General features: G+C 47.4%; 1 long non-coding RNA gene across 1 annotated transcript; it reads left to right on the forward strand.

The window, feature by feature from the left end:
* Positions 1 to 305: 305 nt before the first annotated feature.
* LOC141570170 (uncharacterized) lies at positions 306 to 12,926 on the forward strand. The gene is made up of 3 exons (XR_012494122.2): positions 306 to 634; positions 7,810 to 8,016; positions 11,956 to 12,926. It is a non-coding gene; the product is annotated as an uncharacterized LOC141570170 (long non-coding RNA).
* The last annotated feature ends 8,698 nt before the right edge of the window (positions 12,927 to 21,624 follow it).

The following is a 21,624-nucleotide window of genomic DNA, read 5'->3' on the forward strand; positions in this document are numbered from 1 at the left end:
ATATTTGCACAAGGAAGGAAAGACTCCTGTTGAAGGTCAAGCAAGAGTCTGTGCTTTGGAGAAGGAGAGGGGGAGGGTGTTCCAGGTTCAAGGAACAGCCCAAGCAAAGGCTCAGAGGCTTGAGATGGAATGGCGGCTGGGATTTGGGATGAATCCAGACCTGGATCTAGTTCTCCCTCCTCTGCCCCTCCTCCTCTTCCTGGGTCTCCACCCTGCACTCCGCTGTTCTCTGACTCCCACTTCCCCTTTCCAACCCAGGCGGCAGTAATTTCAGAACAGCAGTTTCTGCTAGGAACAGGAATACACCCTGGCACTTCAAGGGCATGTGTACACATCACATGCACGAGGAGGTGGCCCCAGGCTCTACCTCTCTCCCAAGCTCACTGGAGTAGGGGTCTGGGGGAAGCAGAAGGTCTCCAGGGGGCCCATGTGGCTAAGTCAGGGGGTGGGGCAGGGCTGAGGTCTGAGACAAACCAGAGGCAATGGCTCCCTCGTGGTCACCAGATATCTGCGCAATTCCAGGAGGAGTCTCATACCTACTTGACCACCTACACCTGGATGCAAGGGATCCCGGGAAATGATGCACCTGGTCTTTGCAGCATCTAAGTGGGAGGTGGAATGAAGGAAGCTGCAGGTAGGAACCAAGGCATAGGCCTACGGGGCCCTGAAGGCAGATTCCCCCCCAGGGGCCGAGGGGGAGCAGCCAGAGGTACAGGAGTGGTCAGAGACCCTAGATGAGGGGCCTTAGAGAAGTGGTCAGCGCGTCCCCTCTGTGGGGGAGGCGGAGGTCTCTGAGCATCCCGTGTACTAGCAGCCAGGCGCCTGGGGGTGGGAGTTGGTGAGGCAGGGGTATCAGGCAGGGGGCACTGAGGAGTGGAAGCAATGTGGCAAGGAGAGAGCAGAGCTGGGGTCCACCTGAGTGGAGGGGCAGGCTGAGGAGGGTGTTTTAAAGGAGAGAGTGACTTGTCAAAGCATCAGAGACCCAGGGAATATGTGACTGGAGAGGGTCGCTGGGAGAAGGAGAGGAGGGCCCAGAGTCGAGGGGCAGCCTGGGAGAAAGGCCCAAGGGCATCTCTGCTCCCCACTTCACAGACCAGGAAACCAAGGCCCAGAGGTCTGCGGCCGCTGTTCACAGGGGCTGCCCGCAGGCAGGGATCCGGCCTGGAGCTTGGTTCTGAGTTTCTCGCATTATTGTGGTTAAGGCTGACTCATCTTTCTGGGACATGAGTGCTTGTTATTTTGGAGGCCACTCCTCTAGAGTTTTGTCAGTCCTTCCAAAGACTGAAATCTGATACTTCAGTATTTAAACTTGTGTCAGGTTTGGTCTACTGTGGAATCTCATTTTTCGCTCAAAAGTGTAATTACAGAGTTTGAACAAAATAATCTTTTTCTATGTGTTGTCTTGGATACCTCTGGTCCCTTTTCTGTTATTTTGGTCTCATCTCTTCAGCTCCCATGTCCACATTCATGGGCCCTGCGGTATGTGGGAAGATGAGGGCTACCAGCTGGGGTTGCCATGCCATCCAGGATCACCCCCATCCCAGGGCCATGCTGGGGTTCCCTGGGACTTCCTGTTTTGGAAATCAACTGGTTAGAACCATGTCTGTGGGCTAAGAGGGCAGGGTTGGGCGTTTTTAAATGTTCCCTGAGATTTCGGTTTTATTCAGGTGTGGTGAGGCCAACTGAGCAGATGACTACCATGGAAAAGATAGTTTGTTCCTCACAGTTCCTGAGAGGAGAGGACGTGACAGCCTACGCTGGGCCACACAGGAGAGCACTAGGGTCTGTCAAGAGCAGAAGAGTGAGGGGAAAGCATGGACAAGAGCCTTTACTGTGCTTTTCCAGGGAATGAAAAGGCGAGGCAGAGTAAGCAGCTGAGCAGCTTTAGGATTGGCTAGTTGGAATAATTCGAGGCGGGAGCTCTGGGCCATAGGGGTGGTCCCCCGTTGCCTGGTATGTGGCCCTGGGATAACTAGGGCAGAGGAATATTGCCTCCTGGAGTGTAAAGCCAGACAGAGGAGGCAAGATGGGGGTATGGACCCAGAGTCGGTTGGTTTGCATATGAAACGTGTGCTGGCAGGCCAGTCATTGGCGACCTCTAGAAATTAGCTCGCCCTGCGAGGGGCAGCCACTCCCCGGCAGTGAGGCGCCTGATGTCTGAGCATCAAGAATACAGAAAATAAGGAAATATCGTTAATATATAGTTAAATATAGTTAATACGCTGGGTTGGTATGGTTCCCTGTTGTATCCCCGGCAGCTGGAAGAGATTGGCACACAGTAGGTGCTCAATACATGCTTCTTGAAGAAGTAAATATTACACTGTCACATGTGAGACTTGGGCTGTTTGTGAAAGGCTGATGTGTGTCACAGCCAGGGGCACCAGGCTCTTCTTGGTGTCAGCGTGTAGCTCAGTGGATCTTGGTGGGTCATCCTAGCTTTGAACCTCAGTGCCTGCACCCGTGAGCCGTGGCAGCATCCTCCCGGACTCAGCATTCTCATCTGTAAAATGGGGATACTGCGATGTGTCTCACCAGCTTGTGAAGATCAGAGGGCGTGGTGATGAAGCGTCTGGCCTGGAGAGGGCCTCAGTGGAGCCAGCCACTGCTCCCCCGTCAGTCCCTCCACTGCTTTTCTGGTTTTCAACGTGCTCCAGGGCCCCGGTGGACAGTAGGGCCTTGCTTTATTGTCTGTTTTCCTGAGGTTTAAGAAAGATGGTCTTAGGCAGGGGGCCCCAAACCTGGATGTGCACCCCCGTCACCCAGGGTGACTGTTAAGAGACAAACTGTCAGACTGCTTACTCCTGAGTCCGTTCGCTGATGGAGGGGCCTGATATCATTATTTTAAACATGTTCTTAGATGCCTGTGCCCTGAGCAAGGGAGATGTTGTCCTGTTTTCTCCATAAAAATGTCAGGATACGCTCTGGGCTTCAGAGCTCTGGGATCAGCCTTTAGCAAAGAAGTTAGTACAGGAAACAAGGAAACGACATCAGTGCTTGCTTGCTGTTGGAAGCATGAGGTCACTCAGCACCCCTTACACCAAGGGCACACAGAGCTTTCTTCTAGCTTGGTGGCAGGGAAATCCAACTCACCGGGGAACTGGCAAGGCTCCACTTTCCTAGTAAGGAGAACTGAGTCACTTGCTTTGTTTCTCTTTTTACTTCAGATGCCTGGAAACTTAGGCAAATTTGAAGCTTAATGATTGCAACCCATCATCTGGCATCTTTGCTTTCTTTTCTCCTTGGTCCTGATTTTCTACTTTCAGATTCCTAGCTTTTTGTGTGTATGTGTGCTGATCTGGGAGATATAAATTTCTCAATATAAAAGGAAGGAAGGAAAGAAGGAAGGAAGGAAGGAAGGAAGGAAGGAAGGAAGGAAGGAAGGAAGGAAAAATAAAAATCTGAGACAAAGTATTAGTGCAGTGGACAGGGAGACCAGACTTAAAGTTTTGGCCACCAGCCTGCTGTGTGCCCTTGGACCACTCACTCACACTCTCTGATTCCCTCCAACCTCCTGACCACTCCTCGGTCTCCTCTGCAAGCTCCCCTTTCTCTTCCTGCCCTGAAATGTTCATTCAATACATACTTATGAGTTGCCTTCCTGTTCTGCTGTTCCAAAAACTTCTTAGTGGATTAAACAACATGTATTTTGCTCACAGATCTGAAATCCAGGCAGGGCTCAGTGGGGACAGCTGGCCTCTGCTCCACTTGGTGTCAACTGGGGTGGCTCAAGGCTGGGCCTGGAATATCTGCAGGCTCACTCCCTCACATGGTTGGTGGCCGGTCTGGGAGGACTCTAACAGCTGGGGCTCCTCAGGCAGCTCTCTCTTGCTCTGTGTGACCTCTCCACCTGGTCCCTCCAGCATGGTGGCTCCAGGGTACCTGCTAGCCTTGGAAGCCAAGGTGCATGTCCTGAGACAGGTCCAGGGGGAAACCGTGTCACCTTTTGTGACTTGGCCTCAGAAGTCTCTCAGTGTCACTTCTACCAGAGTCACAGGGTCACACTGTAAGAAGAGCATGTGGGATGGCAGATGTTGATGCTGCCATCTTTGGAAAATACCTCCTGCCTCTGTCCCTCAATGCCAAGGAACGTGCCAGGCCCTGGGGACACGGACATCGTGGTGTGTAGGACGCTGGGGTTCCCCCAGGGGCTATCACGGGACCTCTTTCTTTATTGTTCAAGGCCTACATCGCCACACTGATGCCCCCACATCCTTCTTCTGCCCCGTGTTCTCTTCTGACTCCTGACCTACATTTACAGTTTCCTACTGAGAACACGTGAATGTCTCTGTAGCTCTCAGCTCAGTGGGTCCCAAACTGGCCTCTCATTTCTCTCCTGTGTCCTCCAGCTCAGCAAATGCAGCCCTGTCTCCCCAGTCACCCAAGAGGAGCCCCGGGGACTAATGTGGACTCCTCTCTCCTCCCTGCCTAGATAATTACTGTCTCCTAGTGTGTGATGTTTCAAATGACTCTCCAAACCATGGAATCCTCAGGCACCCTTGCTGCCACCTCCCTATTTGGGCCACCATCATCTTTCCTCTTGTGACAGCCCTGTTGGTCCTTTGACCTCCAGCTTTGCCCCCTTTCCACTCAGACTCTTTCCCCTCATAGTCCAGACAGATTTTTCTAAGACGTGAATCATCACTCTACTCTTCTGCTTAAAAACCTTCAGTGGCTCCCCATTGCCTTCAGGAAAGCATTGAGATTCCATAACATGACTCATGCGGCCCTCGGGAAGCTGACTGCTGCCTGCCGCTCTAGCCCTTTTCTCCCTCCCACTCTATGTTACAGCTCAGTGGGCCGTCTTTCTTTGCGTTGATCAGACCATGTTCTCTCATGCCCCAGGGCCTTTGCACATGCCACGCCTTCTACCTGCAGTGCTCTTTCTCCTTATCATCTCTGGCCAACTCCTGCTCAGGCTTCAGGTCTTGGCTTAATCTGTTTTCTCCGGGCAGTTTTTCCTAACCCACGTACTCCTGGCTCCTGGTATACCTTACCAGAATCCTAGGACGTATCACCTTAATTGCTTATCAAATATTTGTTTTCATTTTTTGGATGATAAACTCTATGAAGGATGGGGCCAGGACTATCTGGTTAGCCTCAGGACATGGTGATGCTAAGTATTTCTTGAATAAATAAATGGCTGGGGTGGGGGACAGGGTTTGACCAAACTGGCTCTGAGGACCTTTTGACCCCTGACTTACTATGCCCTACAACAGTAAAGTTCTGTCTAACCAAAAGGCAGATGACCAGCAGGTTCAGAATTTGGCATCTCTGCCCCACCCAGTAACCAGTTTAGGAGGTGGTAACATTCCCAACCTGGCCTGGGATAAAATGAGAGCTGAGGCCATCAGCCATTGTTACCCATTTTCTAGTGTTAAGCTTGGGTTTCTTACCCTCACTCTGACATTGGTCATCCCCATACACAGAGCACATGGCAACTCTGTTAACCAGAACCTTCAGTTATCCAAAAGCTGGGTTCCTTGGCCAGCCTGGTCCATGGAGTCGTGTCCAGGGATGGCGAAAGAGACCGACTTGTCACTGCAATGAGCTTGCAATCCCTGAACCCTGGAGCATTCTTCTGGAAGGGCTCATAGAGTGTCTGAGATCTCTCCCCTTATGGTTACAGGAGAGAAAACCATGGTGGGATGGGAGGTGTTCCCAAGCACCCCAAGTCCTGGTTTTCATTCTCTCCCTGTCTCTTTTTTTTTTTCTTCAAATAAATTTTATTGGGGAATATTGGGGAACAGTGTGTTTCTCCAGGGCCCATCAGCTCCAAGTTGTCCTTCACTCTAGTCGTGGAGGGCGCAGCTCAGCTCCAAGTCCAGTCGCCGTTTTCAATCTTTAGTTGCAGGGGGCACAGCCCACCATCCCATGCGGGAATTGAACCGGCAACCTTGTTGTTGAGAACTTGCGCTCTAACCAGTGGAGCCATCTGGCCGCCCCTCATTCTCTTTTCCTACTGTCCTTTCTATTCTCACTCGCCCTCAGGCTTTGCGATCCTGCCCATACCAGGCTGTCAGCATGCTGGGGAGGAGGCCACATCTGGTTCTCTGCCCAACCCCAGGCCCGCAAAGCCCTGAAATAGACCTGGCACAGACAGGGGTGCAGTTTGCCCTAAGTCAGCATTAGGGGGGAGGGACAAAGGGCTCCTGACTCCCACCTGCTCGAGTTTCCTCTCCGGCCTGACTGAGTCTGTCAGACCAAGGGGCCTCAGGTGGGAGTCACACGGGGTCGGCTAAGGACATGGAAGGTACAGACAGCCTGGGGCTTGGGCTCAGGCAGGCTCCGGCTTCCCCCACTGCCTCTGTCTCTCCCTGCTGTGTGACGGAGCTCAAGTACTCAGCCACTCTGGGCCTTGGTCTCCAACTATACAAAACGGGACTGGAGGCGCATTTCTTCCTGACACCTGCCCAGAATGCTCTCTGTGAGGCCCAGGGACCATGGAGACAGAAACAGAAGTGCAGACCTTTAGAGAGGTGCTTCCTCTCGCAGCCAGCTGCTGCCCACAGGGACTTTCTCTTTCTGGGCCTTGGTTTCCTTTTCTGCAAAAAATGGGATAATGACGGATGTGAAGGGTTTCCTGATCGAATCCATGTAAAGCAGCTGGCACAGACCTCGGCCACAGTCAAGGCTCAGAATCCCTCTGGCTGAGTAGGAGGGCTCCATCCGGGAAGACAGGGAGGCCCAGGATGGCCTGGCCCCTTCCCTCACCCCCTTCCAGCGTTTCCACAGAGACCAAAGCAGCCCGCGGGCTCCACCCTGTGGTGGCCTGAGGGGACACCGCTCATAGAAGCCACAACTTAAGGCTCCCCTGTGTACTGGGGTCCTCAGAGGGCCCTTCACCCGGACACCGAGGGATCTGTGGGTGGTGATCGTAGCCGGGGTCAGGGCTGGATGCTGGGAAGAGCTTGGCAGCTCCGTCTCCCTGTCTTCTTTCTTATTCTATCGCATCCTTCCTGACTCTCAGGTTCCGGGTGGGGTGGTGATGAAGTGGTGGGGTGGGGGCTATGAGTGGGTTGGTAGGGAGGTACTGGGGTGGTAGGTGGGGCCTGGACCAGGGTGAGGCGGATGAGATCATGCAAGTGCTGGGTTAGATCTGAGCTTCATTCAAATTTAAATAAGTAAATCTAACTTTATTTTTGATATTTTGTTCATCACTAATTTTGCATTAATTTTGATTTATAACGATATCACATAAAGTATTATTTGTCTTGATTAGTGAATTTTGGGCCTCCCCTTAGATTCTGTGCCCGAGGCGAGGTGAGTGCCTCGCTTGCCTCTCCCTAGCCCAGCCCTGTTTGGGGAGTAGGTAGGGAGTAGCTGGGCTACAGCTGGAGTACATGGAAAGCCCCTCAAGGAACCCTCCTGACTCCATCCAGTAACTGTTCATTTGTCCGTCCTCCCAACCTGCTGCCATCTTCCACTCTCCATTCTTCCATCTATCCTCCCTACCACGAGTCCATCTGCCCATAGCGTTATGGACTTGCGTTCTGCACTTGGAAGGCCTGAGTTTGCATCCTGCTGCCCTTCCTGGGTGACCGATGACGTCCATTCAGCACCCATACTTTCCATTTGATACGCTTCCACATTTTAAAGTTATTCATATAATACTTGAACACATTGTTTAGAAAATATTTACTGATCTCTAATCTCCACACATTCAGCGACATATATCTGAAGAACTAAGGCCCAGAGGGTAAAGTGTTTTGTCCAGGGTCCCACGGTCTATGAGTGTAGGGATGTGAGGCCCGGTGAGTGTGAGTCACAGGCCAGCCATGTCCATCTTTCCACGTCACTGCTTCTCCACAGGGTGAAGTGACGTTGGCCTGGGCTGCCTCTACCCGACACCTTGCTGAACAAGGCAGCAAACCCCTGCCTGTTGAAGCCCCTGCTGCTGGGTTTCTCGTACCTGCAGTGGAGTGGAGTCCGCTGACACACAGAGCCAGGCAAAGGAGCCCAAAGCAATGCAAGAGGCATGTTTAAGAAGTGCTTGAAAGGGGAGTGAGAGGCCACCAGGTAAGTGATGCGGAGAGGCTGGGAGACTGGGCCTGTGATGGAGCCATGGGTCAGCTCACTTAGCTTCCATTCCATCCGCCCTCTGCTGTGCTTCCTTGGACAGTGGAGCCTGGAAAGCTAAAAATACCGTTTCTCCCAGATCTGGTTCTGGATATAAATTGGATTCTGCCTGTGAGAACTGCTCATGTGAGGTTTGGAAGGTGGCTCTCTTCTTGCTGCTCCGGGTGGGTGTGGGTGTTGAGAGCAGCTAGCCGCAGCAGAGGAAACAGTGGCTGGACTCTGTGTCATAGCGTCCAGGCACCTGCTTTCTAAGGGGCGAGGGACGGGTGCAGTGGTGGCTGTAGCTTCCTGAGCCCTGGTGGCAGCCACAGAGGTGTGTTTGGGGCTGGCCTCTGCATCTTCATTGTTCTGACCGTAGCCTTGGCAGCAGCAACCTTGGTCAGTTCTGTGGCGTTCTGGGGACTCAGTCACTCAGCGTGTACTTCCTAGGATTTTGTAAGCGCCGAGTTCCCCATGTTAAATCCCTTTCTGCTTAAGGTACCTAGAGGGGGTGTTACTTCCTACAGTGAAGCATGCCTGACACAGGATCGAGATGGCCTTTGGATTTGGGGATCTGGAATTCACAAGTGACCCTTGAGAGAGTTGTTTCAGGGGAGTGGTGGGGAGGGCCCATCAATTTTGGAGTCTTACTGGCACCCTCTAAGAACTTGACCTAATTCACTCACAGAAGTGGGCTGAGCCCCAGAACTAGATTATATAGATTTAGCTCCCAAATGTATCCTTAGCTCTCTGGGGTCCCCGGTCCCCAGCCCTTCTTGGATCAGTCCCTGGATGCCCCATCTTTGTGTATTGATGTCTGGCTCTGGTCTTGCCATGAAGGAAAGCAGATTGCAGCAGGTGAGGGGTTTCCTGGGAGGCAAGGGTGAGGAGAGGGCACGGCTGGGAGGGGAGGATGCGTGAGTGGCACTGGGGTAACAGAGAGACCAAGTCCTGGGCTGTTTCTTTGTAAGATGTGCGAGACTCAATGTGGGAAGGAGTCGATGTGAGAAAGAAGATACCTGAGAAAGCAGAACAAAGTGCTAGAGAAGGGGAGCAGGCTAGAAGAGGCAAAGGGAAAAGCCAGCCCCATGACCACAGTAACCCCGACATGACCGGGTGTTTGCCTCTCTTTGGTCATGTTCTTGGTTCCTTACACGTATCACTCACTTGGCGCTCACCGCTCTCCAGTGAGAAGGTAAAGCTCTTGCTGAGGCCATGCGGCCAGCTAGTGGAGGAGGCGGGGTGTGAGCACACAGTTGACTACAGGATCCACGAGTGGGAGAGGAAGGAAGCTGGAGGAGGACCTGAGCCATCTTTAGACAGGTCTGGGTGGAATGGAAGCTGAGGTCACCTCCTGAAGGACAGGGTTAGTGGTTCCAGAATGGCGATGGCAGCGGGGAGGGGAGTGTTGAGAAAGCGCCCTCTAGGGGTCAGCAAGGGGTGGCTGAGAGCTCAGGCCTTGCTGAGCTGAAGGCGGAATTCACAGAAGTAGACAGGGTGGGTCTGGAAGTCTAGGTCCCAAAGAAGAAAGGAATTAAGAGTGCTTTGATTAACCTGTGCAGGAAGAGTGATCTGAGCATGGGCTGCTGGTTGGGGGTGCAGAGGGAGGGAGGGGATGGGGGGCCTGAGCATAGGGCCAAAGCGAGCGCAATGAAGCTGGGTAAGGGGTGGGGCTGAGAGCAGGGCCAGGAAAATCTGGAAAGGGAACGGATATGACCCCAGATATGCGGTAGGAAAGGGTTTCCTTGTCCCCTGTCCCTCCTCCCAGTTCCTGAGGCAGTCCTTCCCCGGTGACCTCCTGCCACTTTAAATCTCATCTACATCTGGACAACTCCATGCTTATGTCTGTACCCTAAGTCCTTCCCTTTCCTCCACACTCACCATCTAACCAAACACTTGACATCCCTATGTCCAAAAGGCTTCTCAATGGAAATGTCCAGAACAGAAGCCTCAGTATCCAACTGTGTAAACCCTCTCCTGCAGTCACCCACTTCCTGCCATCTCCCAAGTTGCTGGGAATGAAACTGGCACTATATTTGACTCCATTAGCAAATCCTACAGACTCTGCAAAGTATATCCTGGATCCAGCCACTTCTCACATCCTCCACCATCACCTCTCTGGTCTAAACCTCTGTCCCTTCTCCCTGGACACCTCAGTGACAGCGGGGTTTCTCAGATTCTGCCTTTGTCCCACTACGGTCTATTATTCCTTGCATGGCCATCAGAGGGCACCTTCTAGATTTGGATCTAGTAGTTTCCCTGCTCACAGATGAATGCAAAGTCCTACTGGTGCCTCCAGGCCCTCCCAGCCACTCTGCTGTGGGCACATCATTCAAGCCCCATGGGCCTCTTGCTGCCCCTGAAAGCACTCTGAGCTCCTTTCCACCTTTGCCCTTGGTGGGTCCCTCCACCTGCAGTGCTCTTCTCGTCTTTGCAGAGGCAGTCTGGTTTCTAAATCAACATTCTCCATCATTCTTCATCATTCTCTTGTCCTCAGCCTCCTTTGTTATTTTTTCGTGGCACTTTGCACCCCCTGTATCATCATTCTATTTATTATCTTGTTTATTGTCTGTGTCCCTGTTGAGACAGATGTGAGCTCTCTGGGGGCAGGAACTTCTCTTGGTCCACCACTTGGTCCACCGCCATTTCCCCAGGGCTGAGCGCCTAGGACCAGCTTATTAAGTATGTGTCGAGTGATGAATAGTGCATGCCAGCCTAACATGGCATAGGCGATTTTCAGGTAGGAGGCCATCCTCCCCATGCCCCAGCCAAGCCCCTCTGAAGGTGTCTTCCCCTCTCTGCTCAGCATCAGAAGCCCCTGGCCCAGCCAACATTGAAGAAGGCAGAGCCAGAGGATGGACACCCATGGCCAGGGCACAAGGAGAAAGGCAGGAGCGAAGGGGTTAAATGGCCTGGAGTGGGGTGGGGCTATGGAAGAGGGAGGGGATGTTGAGAGTCAAAACCAAGCCCCACCCAGTGGAGGAGATGGGGGAATGCACTGGATGGAGTGGGGAAGCTGCCCTGTGCTCCCCGCCTGTCTGGCTAGAGCAAAGGCATGTACACACGTTGGCTTGTTCTGTGCAGTTTGTGTGCGTGCGTGAAGGCGGACGGGCAGGCTGTGGTGGGATCTCTGCTCCTCTCCTTCCATGATAAGGATAGGGCTGGAATGAGGAGTGGGCAGGTGAGCGGACAGTTCTGGGGCCCCAGGGGGAACACCCAATACTGAATCTTGGAGGGAAAATGGGATGTGGTCAGGCAGTAAGGGAGGATGGGGACGTCTGTGTTGAGGGAATGGCAGATACAAGGACATACTAAGTGTGGCTTTCGAAGACCTTCCAGGGCTCTGGCCCCGAGCTGGGAGAAGGAAGCAAGAGATGCAGTGGGGAGGGTGGAGAGGGAAGAGCCCTGAATGAGAGGGGCCTTATCCCAGGGTAAACAGGGTCCCACTCACAGCCCTCCTCCCCCGGCACTGACACTTACATACTGTACATTCCTGGGGAGAAGTGGTGAGTTCTGAACCAAAACTGTGAAGTGGAAAGTGAGAGAAGGAGGTAAGCTCAAGAAACAATGAGGGAGAAACCATGGTGCCTGGGGGGCACCTGGGTGCTGGGACTGAACAGGGAAAATGCCAGGAATGCTGCCCCACCAGGAGTAACTTTTAATACAGCTGTGCATTTAGTATGAAATAAAGGTAGCTTCTCAGCCAGGGGGGAGAGAATACAGTATTAGGGCAAATGGTGTCAGTCGCTGGGTAGCCATTTGGAAAATAATAAAGTAAGACCTGTACCTCACCTTGTGCAAAGGGGTCAGATGAGAGGTATCAAATACCAAATGTAAAAAATTACGCCATAACACTACAAGGAGAAAACATAGAAGAATGCTTTAAAAATGTGATTTCAGAGTGGCGGAGGCCTACGAATCACAAAGAGGCTCGTAGCCGTAAAAGAAAAGACTGATGAACTAAACGACACAAATATGAAGAAGTCTGCATGCCTCAGGCCACTCTGAGTAAAGCCAGTGACAATCTGGGGAAACATGTTTGTAACTTGCGTGATATTCAAAAAGCTTATTTCCCTAATATGGAAATCAATGAACAAGACCAGCGCCAAATAAGAAAATGGGCAAAGGGTGAAAACACAATTCACAGAAAAGGGAAATGCAGATGGCTTTTAGCTCTCTGAAAAAAAGTGCTCACTCATACTAAAAGAAATGCAAATCAAAACTCCATTGCCGTATCATTTTTTTGCTTACTGGAATATCAAAAATAAAAGAGTTGTCTAAAAGACTGTGTTGGTAAAAAGGTGGGACATGAGCTTTCATGCATTGTTGGTGGGAGAATAAATGGGTGCAGCTGCCGTGGAGGGTTTTTGGCACAAATGTCTCACCCTATTACCCAGAAACCCTCCCAAAGGGAGGCAGCCTTCAGATACTCACCCCTGGGAAAAACAGTGCGTGTACCCCGTTACTCATGGCTGTGCAGTTGGAGGAGCAAAGGTGGGGAAGCACCTAACCTTCTCTTCAGTAGGAACTAACCAGATGAATTGTCAAAGGCCCGCACAATGGAATTCTGCTCAGCAGCAAACATGAATGAGGAACCTCTGTGTAAATGAATAAACTTCAAGGTAAATAGTAAATGAAAACCAGCGCTGGGCAGGACACCTGGCATCGTGTGTTCCCTTTTGGGGTGAGAGAAAGGAAACAAAGAATGCTTTCTTCTGCTGGAATATCCATGGTGGGACACAAGAAACTGGCACAGGAGATGGCCTCGTAGGAGGGGCCTGGGTGGCTGGGAGATGGGCTGGCAGGCGTACTTGTCATGACAGGCTCTTTTGTATGTTTTGAATTTTGGACCATGTGAATGTATTCTTTGTTCCAAGGTAATATGAAAATATTAAAATGTAATAAAAAAACTTTTAAAAAATGTTTGCTGTCTAGATCCCCGTTTAGAGGAGTGGGATGGTTGTATCGCATTAGGATGGGAGGTGGGGAAGACTGTTGATTTCAAGGGGCCAATGGGTGTTCCGGGTAGGGGTGGGGGCATCTCTAGCAGGTCAGGGATGGCGATGGGAGCCACGGTTGGCCGAGATGGCCCCTGAGGGTGTAAAGGGAAAGGCCAAGACCATGTCCGAGGAGCAGGTGTATGAAGGAGAGGAAGAGGAAGGTGCGCCTGCGTGGGGACCGGGAGGAGCAGCTCTTGTCAACCTGTCATTCAGAGGGTGGCCTGTGGGGGCTGCAGGGAGAGCTCCCTGGGGTCTGAAAGTGGGAGCCTTGTTGTGCTTGGTTTCTGGGTATGTCTGGGGCACAGAAGCTGACCCAGGGACAGAAGGAGAGCCCCTGTTGAAGACAGGGATGGGCACTCTGCATCCAGGGCTCCCTGGGGATCTCCATGGGGAAAACCCCCTCCCTGAGCCCTGCATTTGCCCCATGGAGCTTTTGGGCCCGAGTTTGCTCCTCTTGCAGGAAGGAGGGAGGTGACTGAAGTGAAGTGTGGCCTGAGGCCATCAGTCCAGGGTAGGGAATAATCATCAGGGGCTGTCTGAATCAGCCCCCCAGGAATTTGTCCCCAGAGCCTAGTCACTCTGGGAAGACCCTGCCAGGCTGGGGACCAGACTGCAGCCACTGAGGAGTGCCTGGAACTGACCACTCCTCTTCTGATACCTCTCTTGTTTGTGACATTGAGCATGGGACTGACCCAAAGCAGAGGGAACCTCTGCCCAAACCGGCTCTCAATCCACCTTCCCGGGGGCCTGCCAGAGACCCTGAGAGCACCCCCACACCCAGGGACTTTTTTTTTTCTTCAAAAAATCTCTTGTTTCTATAAAAATTTATTAAGTATCAGCTCTTTGCCAAATCTTAGAATATAGAAAGGCCATAAAAAACGTTGGCTGCTGTTTTAATAAAACGTTAAAATTTTTAGGAAGCTATAATAATTCTAAAGTTGTACCCTTTTAATGATAGAGCTTAAAGATTTATAAAGCAAAAATTAAAAGTGACTGAATTACAAGGAGAATTGACAAATTCACCATCATGATGGGAGAGTTAACAAACCTTTCTCAGTAGCTTACAGAGCAAGCGAGACAAGTGAAAACCATTTGTAATGATATAAAAGATTTGAGCAGAGTTAACATCTTTGATTTTATTAGACATTTACGGAACGCTGGCTATCTACACATTTATGAAAAAATGAACCCCATACTAGGTCATACATAAAACAAGTCTCAACAAATTTAGAGGAATCAGGCCAAATTTTCTGACCACAATATCATTAAAAAAACAGTAAAAAGATAACAATCCCGTTTCCCAACATTTGAAAATTAAAAACACACTTTCAAATAACTCATTGATCAAAAAAAATAATAATGAAAATTTAAAATACTTAGAATGAAAACATAATAAAATACTGCATATCAAAATTGTAAGTTGTGGTGAATTTTATGTTATGTATATATTTGCCACAATTTTTAAAAAGCTGTAGGTTGCAACTAAAGTAGTATTTGAGGAAAATTAATAGTGTTAAAACAAGGTTGAAAATTCATAAAGCTTAAGTATTCAAAACTGAGAAATAAAGTAAGAACAATGGAAGAAATCCAAAGAAAAAAGAAAAAAGGAAATAATAAAGATAAGAACAGAATTTAAATAAATGGAAACAATTGTATAGTAGAAAGGATTAACAAGGCCAAAATTGGTTCTTTGAAAAGATTATTATGATTAACAAGTTTGGGAAGCATGTAAAAACAAATGTTGGAGGCAAAAATAATTAATATAGGACGAAAAGGAGCAATATAACAAATTAAAAAAGAAGAAATTAAAAAAGAAGTATGATAATACTATGAATAGTTTTATATCAATGAATTAAAAAACCCAAGCAAAATAGAAAAAAATATAAAATATTTCTAGAAAACTATGGCTAAGAAGTAATAGAAATTCCAGGTTGTTTTATATCCATTAAAGAAGTTGAACTAATAGTTTAAAATCTACCTCTCCCTCCTTTCACATAATTCCAAAACCAGGCCCAGATGGCTTTATAAATGTTATAAAATACTCAAGGAAGAGATAATTCTATATTATCCAAACTTCTCTAAAAAATAGAAAAAGAGATAATATTGCCAAGTCTTTTAATGAAACTAGTATAACCTTGATACCTACCCGCCCTCCAAAAGAAAGAAAAAAAGGAAAGAAAGAAAGGAAAATTACTGGCCCGTCTCACCAATGACCATGGGAACCCCACCCCTACTCCACCCCCTATTTTGGCAATTTGAAGCCAGCAGTATATGAAAAGCAACCATGATGACTGCATTCATTAGGGCAGAATCTAAGTTGTTATAACAGAAAGACCCCATAACACAGTGTCTTCAAGAAGACAAAGTATATGTCTCTCTACCATCCAGAGGGGAGTGGTCCTGACCTTCCATCCTCCCGACACCCAGGATTTCTATTTCCTGGCCAGTAGGGAGAGGGAAGAAAGATGCACAGGATAAATGGCTTCGCATTCAAGGAGATGATATGCACATATCACTTGCATTCACCCCCTCTCTCCCAAACTTAGTCATACGGCTACACCCTGCTGTAAGGGATACAGAAATGTGGTCCATTACGTGGAGGAGCTGGCTGGCTACAAGTCTTGGAGCTCTTATTAAAAGAAGCGGAGAATGGCGACAGAGGGTTAGTCAGTAGCATTGCCCGGAGTGACTAAGTTAGGTTTCTGCAGGAATGCACGACATTAGAAAATGTGTGAACCTTATTCACAACATCTCTAGAGATATAGAAAAAAGCACTCAGCATTTTATGAATTTGACTCCAAAGGCAATGGAAGTAAAGCTAAAATAAACGAATGGGACTATTTGAAACTTAAATCTTCTGCACAGCAAAAGAAACCATCGACAAAATAAAGAGGCAACCAACTGAATGGGAGAAGATTTTTGCAAACAGTGCCACCGATAAGCGGCTAATATCCAAAATATACAAGGAACTCATGAAACTCAACAAAAAAACAAACCACCCAATTGAAAAATGGGCAGAGGACCTGAAGAGACATTTCTCCAAAGAGGACATACAAATGGCAAATAGACATATGAAAAAATGCTCAACATCACTAATCATCAGAGAAATGCAAATAAAAACCACAATGAGATATCACCTCACCCTAGTCAGAATGGCTATCATCAACAAGACAAATAGTAACAAGTGTTGGAGAGGCTGTGGAGAAAAAGGAACCCTCATACACTGTTGGTGGGAATGCAGACTGGTGCAGCCGTAATGGAAGGCAGTGTGGAGGTTCCTCAAAAAATTACGAATAGAATTACCATATGACCCAGCAATCCCTCTCCTGGGTATCTCCCCAAAAAATCTGAAAACATTTATACATAAAGACACGTGTGCTCCAATGTTCATTGCAGTTTTGTTTACGGTGGCCAAGATATGGAAACAACCAAAATGTCCTTCGATAGATGAATGGATAAAGAAGTTGTGGTATATATACACAATGGAATACTATTCGGCGGTAAGAAAAGATGATATAGGAACATTTGTGACAACATGGATGGATCCTGAGAGTATATATAATGCTAAGCGAAATAAGTCAGACAGAAAAAGCAGAGAACCATATGATTTCACTGATATGTGGTATATAAACCAAAAACAACAAAAGAATGAGACAAACAAATGAGAAACAGAAACTCATAGACACAGACAATAGTTTAGTGGTAAGGGGGTTGGGGGGTGGGATATGAGGGTAAGGGGGATCAAATATATGGTGATGGAAGGAGAACTGTCTCTGGGTGGTGAACACACAATGGTATTTATAGATGATGTAATACAGAATTGTACACCTGAAATCTATGTAATTTCACTAACAATTGTCACCCCAATAAATTAAAAAAGAAAAAAAGAAAAAAGCACTCAATAAAATCAAACACTTATGATAAAAATAAAAGCAAATCTGTGGTTACTAAGAATAGTGGGGAAACTTTTTAACTGATAATAATATCTGCCAAAGCCTACGTCATGTTCAATGCTGGAACACAGGCACACTCTTTTTTATTTATTTTTTTTGAGCATTGAAAGCTACATTTAAAAAATTTTATTGTTTTAGTTTCAGGTGTGCAATGTAATAGTTAGACATTTACACCCCTCACAAAGTGATAACCCCCCCAATCTCCTACCTCTCTGACATCAAATACAGCTGTTACAATTCCATTGACTATATTCCCTATGCTGTACTCCACATCCTGTATTTGACATTCCGTGTTATTCAGCTTCAGGTGTGTAGCACAGTGGTCAGGCACCTACACAGTCTATGTATGAAGTGGTCTCACTAATAAATCCAGTGCCCATCTGGCACCCTACATAGTCTTTACAACATTATTGATTATATTGATTATATTTCCCAAACTGTGTTTCATATCCCTGTGCAGACACACTCTTTTTAAAATCGGTGATAAGACAAAGATGCCCACCATCACTGATTCTATTCAAGTCAGCAGTAAAGGCTCCAGACAACCCAAGGAATTGAAGCTATAAAAATCAGGAAGGAGGAAATAAAACTGTCATTTTCCACAAATGATAAGACTATCGACAAAGACAGTCTCAGACTCGTTAGTAGCAAAATCTCTAGATAAATTATGATAAAAATTTCCACCTGCGTTGCCATATATAGAAGTCCAATATGCAAAATTTGACATTTTTCCCACATGTAAGCAACAAACAGAAAATGCAATTTAAAAAAGCATTTGTTACAATGACACTGAATGTAATATGGTATCGCGCAATAAATCTAATGAAAAAATGTGCATGACCTTCCTGGGGGGAAATTATAAAACTTGATTGAAAGATATAAAGAAGAAATAGAACACATTAATGGGTAGGCAGACTGAATTTACAAAGATGTCAGTTCTCCTCAAATTCCTCTATAAATTGAACAGAATTCTAATCAGAATCCTGGCATCGTTTTTCTTGGAACTTGACAAGCTTATTCTAAAATTTATATGAAAGAGCAAAGGGTCGGCGATAACTATAAGAATTTTGAAAACGTTTGAGAGAGGAGAATTTTCCCTGCTGGATATAAAGACCTGACACAGAACTTAGGTAATTAAGGCAGTATTGTTCTGGCTCCAGGGCAGGCAAATAGACCAATAGTCAGAGAAGCTAAGAATAGACTACACACAGAGACCCTGGCCATGCGACAGGCAGCTCACCCAAGATAGGGCATGCAGAGCTCCTCAATAAATGATGTCACAGCCATTGGTTATGGAGACAATGTCATTAAATCTACATCTCACAGCATTTGAAGAAGTCTGTATCTCACCACACCCTAACATCCAGCCGAAGTATGTTAAGACCTGATTATGAAAAGCAAAACTTGCAAAGCTTTGGAAGAAAATGTAGGAGCACATCTTTATGAAATTGGAAGTAGGAAAGGACTTCTTAGGCAGGACTCACTCCAAAAGCACAAGTCATTAGGGAAGACATTTAAATTAGACATTCAAATAAAAGTGCTGTTTATTAAAAGTCACAGATGATCAAAAGATAGCCCAAAGACTGGAAAAAAGATTTGCAGAGCAGGCACCAATTTAAGTTTGGAAATCAGAATATATAAAGAACTTCCCCAAATAAACATAAAAGAACAGGGAAATGGACAAAAGATATGAAAAGACATTTTATGGAACAGGAAACCCAAATGTCCAATACATACTTGCAAAGACGCTCAGCATCACTAGAAATCAGTCATGTAAATTAAAACCACAATGGGATTCCAATTCACACCCATGAGATTGGCCAAAGTATAAAGTCTCACAAGACCAAGTGTGGGCGAGGGTGTGGACTGGGAGGACCCCGCAAAATGACTTCTCACCCTCTATTGAGGTGACAGATGGGTGTGCCTACGGTTCTTCCAACCCCCTTCTGGAGAAACCTCACACACCAGCTCCAGGATGCCACGAGTGTTCATAGCAGAACTATTTGCAATGCAAAGATGGCCAGCCTCCTACATATCCATTAACAGGAGATTAGATAAATACATTTTGATAACATTCATTTCATGGAATATTATACCCCAGCAAAAATCACTAAACTACTGTATTTCCCCGAAAATAAGACCAAACTGGAAAATAAGCCCTAGCATGATTTTTCAGGATGACAGCCCCTGAACCAATGCATCTTTTGGAGCAAAAATTAATATAAGACCCGGTCTTATTTTCGAGTAGAGATATAAGTTAAACATTTATCGGCACGTTGCTGGGTGGAGGTTGTGCCTCCCGAATTCTTAGGCCTGAGGTGGGGAGGAAGAAGCCGAGTGGCCCTAGGGCAAGAACTAGGACCTCTGTGGGGACAGTCTAGGGAGGTGGATTTGGGCTGAAATGAAGAAGGGTTTTCTAACAGGCTCACTGTCCAAGGATGGAAGGATCTGGCTCCTAAGGGAATGAGTTCCTCATTATGTAAACAAGGGCTGGGCGGCTACTTCGTGGGCAGTGAACCAAGCATTGGATTCCAGTGGTGCAGGGCAGGCTGGTTCAAGATGGCCTTCACGGTCCCTCTACGCATGCCCAGGAACCCCGTGGTTCTGTGATTCAGTGAGTTTGCCAAGTGTGGTTAAAAGAGGACAGGACTGAGTGAATAACCACGCTGTGACTCATTCCCCTCGATGGATCACAGCTTACTAATAAGAGGGACGCGCCTGGCACATGCAACAACATGGATGAATCTCAAACACACATCGAGGGAAAGAAACTATGTGCAAGAAGCCACATACTGTGTGATTCCATTTATGTAAAATTCTAGAAAATACGAAGTGATCTATCATGACAGAAAGCAGGTCAGAGCTTCTGTATGTGGTGGGGGTGGGGGAATGGACTGCACAGAATGGGGGGGTGAGAGGAAACTTTCCATGGTGATGGAAATGTCCTGTGATCTTCTGTATCTTGGTTGTGGTTGAGGTTTCATGGGTGTGTATCTCTGTCAAAACGAATGGAATTGTACACTGTTCTGTTCTTCCAGGTTTTGTATCCACTGCAGTACCAAGCCCAGAGCTAGATATTCAGAGTGTCTAATCGATGCATGCAGAATGGAGGGAGTCAGATGGCCCTACGTCGGGGAGACGACTTCGCTTGGGCTTTTTTGGAGAGGTGATTGTCTCAGGATAGAGGGCAGGTGCAATTTTAGGGCTGCTATGGCCAGGTGTGGTGGGGCAGGTTGTTTACTGTATAAGGGAGCCCCACCCTGGGGGCGAATGGGGGTAAAACCCAGCACATACTCCCATTCCAAGTCATGTACTCATTGGCTGTGACTTCCCAAAGAGGTGATCATTCTGTTTTCTTTTCTTAAAAAATAAATAAATAAATAAACGTTTTATTTTGGAATGATTTTAGATTTATAGAAAAGTTGCAAAGATAGTAAGAGAATTCATGTACATTTGTCCCTCAGTTTCCCCTATGTTAACATCTTTCCCGTAACCGTGGTGCATTTGTCAAAACGGAGAAATTCACTTTGGTACAGTACCGATCACTGAATTTTGATTTGTTTTGGATTTCACTACTTTTTCCACAAATGTTCTTTTTCTACCCCAGGACCCAATCCAGGATAGACATTGCATTTAGCATACTGTTTTTTTGTTTGTTTGTTTTTAAGATTAACACAGAGTTTGCCCTACAGGATAGCAGTGGTTGGGAAAAGAATGTGGATATGGGGGAATAGCCAGAATAAAGTCCTCAGGCAGCCTTGGTGGGAGGGAGCCCAGGCTGGGTCCTGCGGGGCACACTGGGCCTTCCTGAGCCAGGCTGGGTGCCATGAAGTGCTTTTCACCCGCTCAGCTTGGCCTGTGCAAAGCACAGAGCAAAGACATTGAAGTTCATTGGCTGGTGTTAATACCATGTTTCCCCGAAAATAAGACCTAGCCAGACAATCAGCTCTAATGCGTCTTTTGGAGCAAAAATTAATATAAGACCGGGTCTATAATATAATATAATATAATATAATATAATATAATATAATATAATATAATATAATACCGGGTCTTATATTAATTTTTGCTCCAAAAGACACATTGGAGCTGATTGTCTGACTAGGTCTTATTTTCGGGGAGACACAGTAAGACACGGTCTTATTTTATATAATATAAGACCGGGTCTTTAATATAATATAATATAATATAATATAATATAATATAATATAATATAATATCATACCGGGTCTTATATTAATTTTTGCTCCAAAAGATGCATTAGAGCTGATCGTCTGGCTAGGTCTTATTTTGGGGGAAACACGGTAACTGACTGACCAAGTGTGGGAGCGGCTGCATTTCCCTTTCTGCAAAAGCCATTTGTGCCAACCCTGTAGCTTGTGTGGACAGTTCTGGAAGGGTTCAGCCTCTGGGTGCCTGGGGGAATCCTCAGCTCTGTCCTCACAGCGGGGAGTAGGAGGGAAGCTGTCGCCCAGCAGAACCCCCGCCCCCCTCAGCTCCACACTCTCCCCCAGTTTCCTGGTTTGTCGCGAGTGAGTCCAGGCTGGATGACCAGTGGCTCTGCCTATCTCCTCCCTACCCCTTGTGCCTGGAGCGGGAAGGTGCTGTGTGTGTGG

This window comes from Rhinolophus sinicus, chromosome 1 (assembly GCF_057876585.1).
Source record: "Rhinolophus sinicus isolate RSI-liver-muscle chromosome 1, RSI-T2T, whole genome shotgun sequence".
NCBI classification, from domain to species: Eukaryota; Metazoa; Chordata; class Mammalia; order Chiroptera; family Rhinolophidae; genus Rhinolophus; species Rhinolophus sinicus.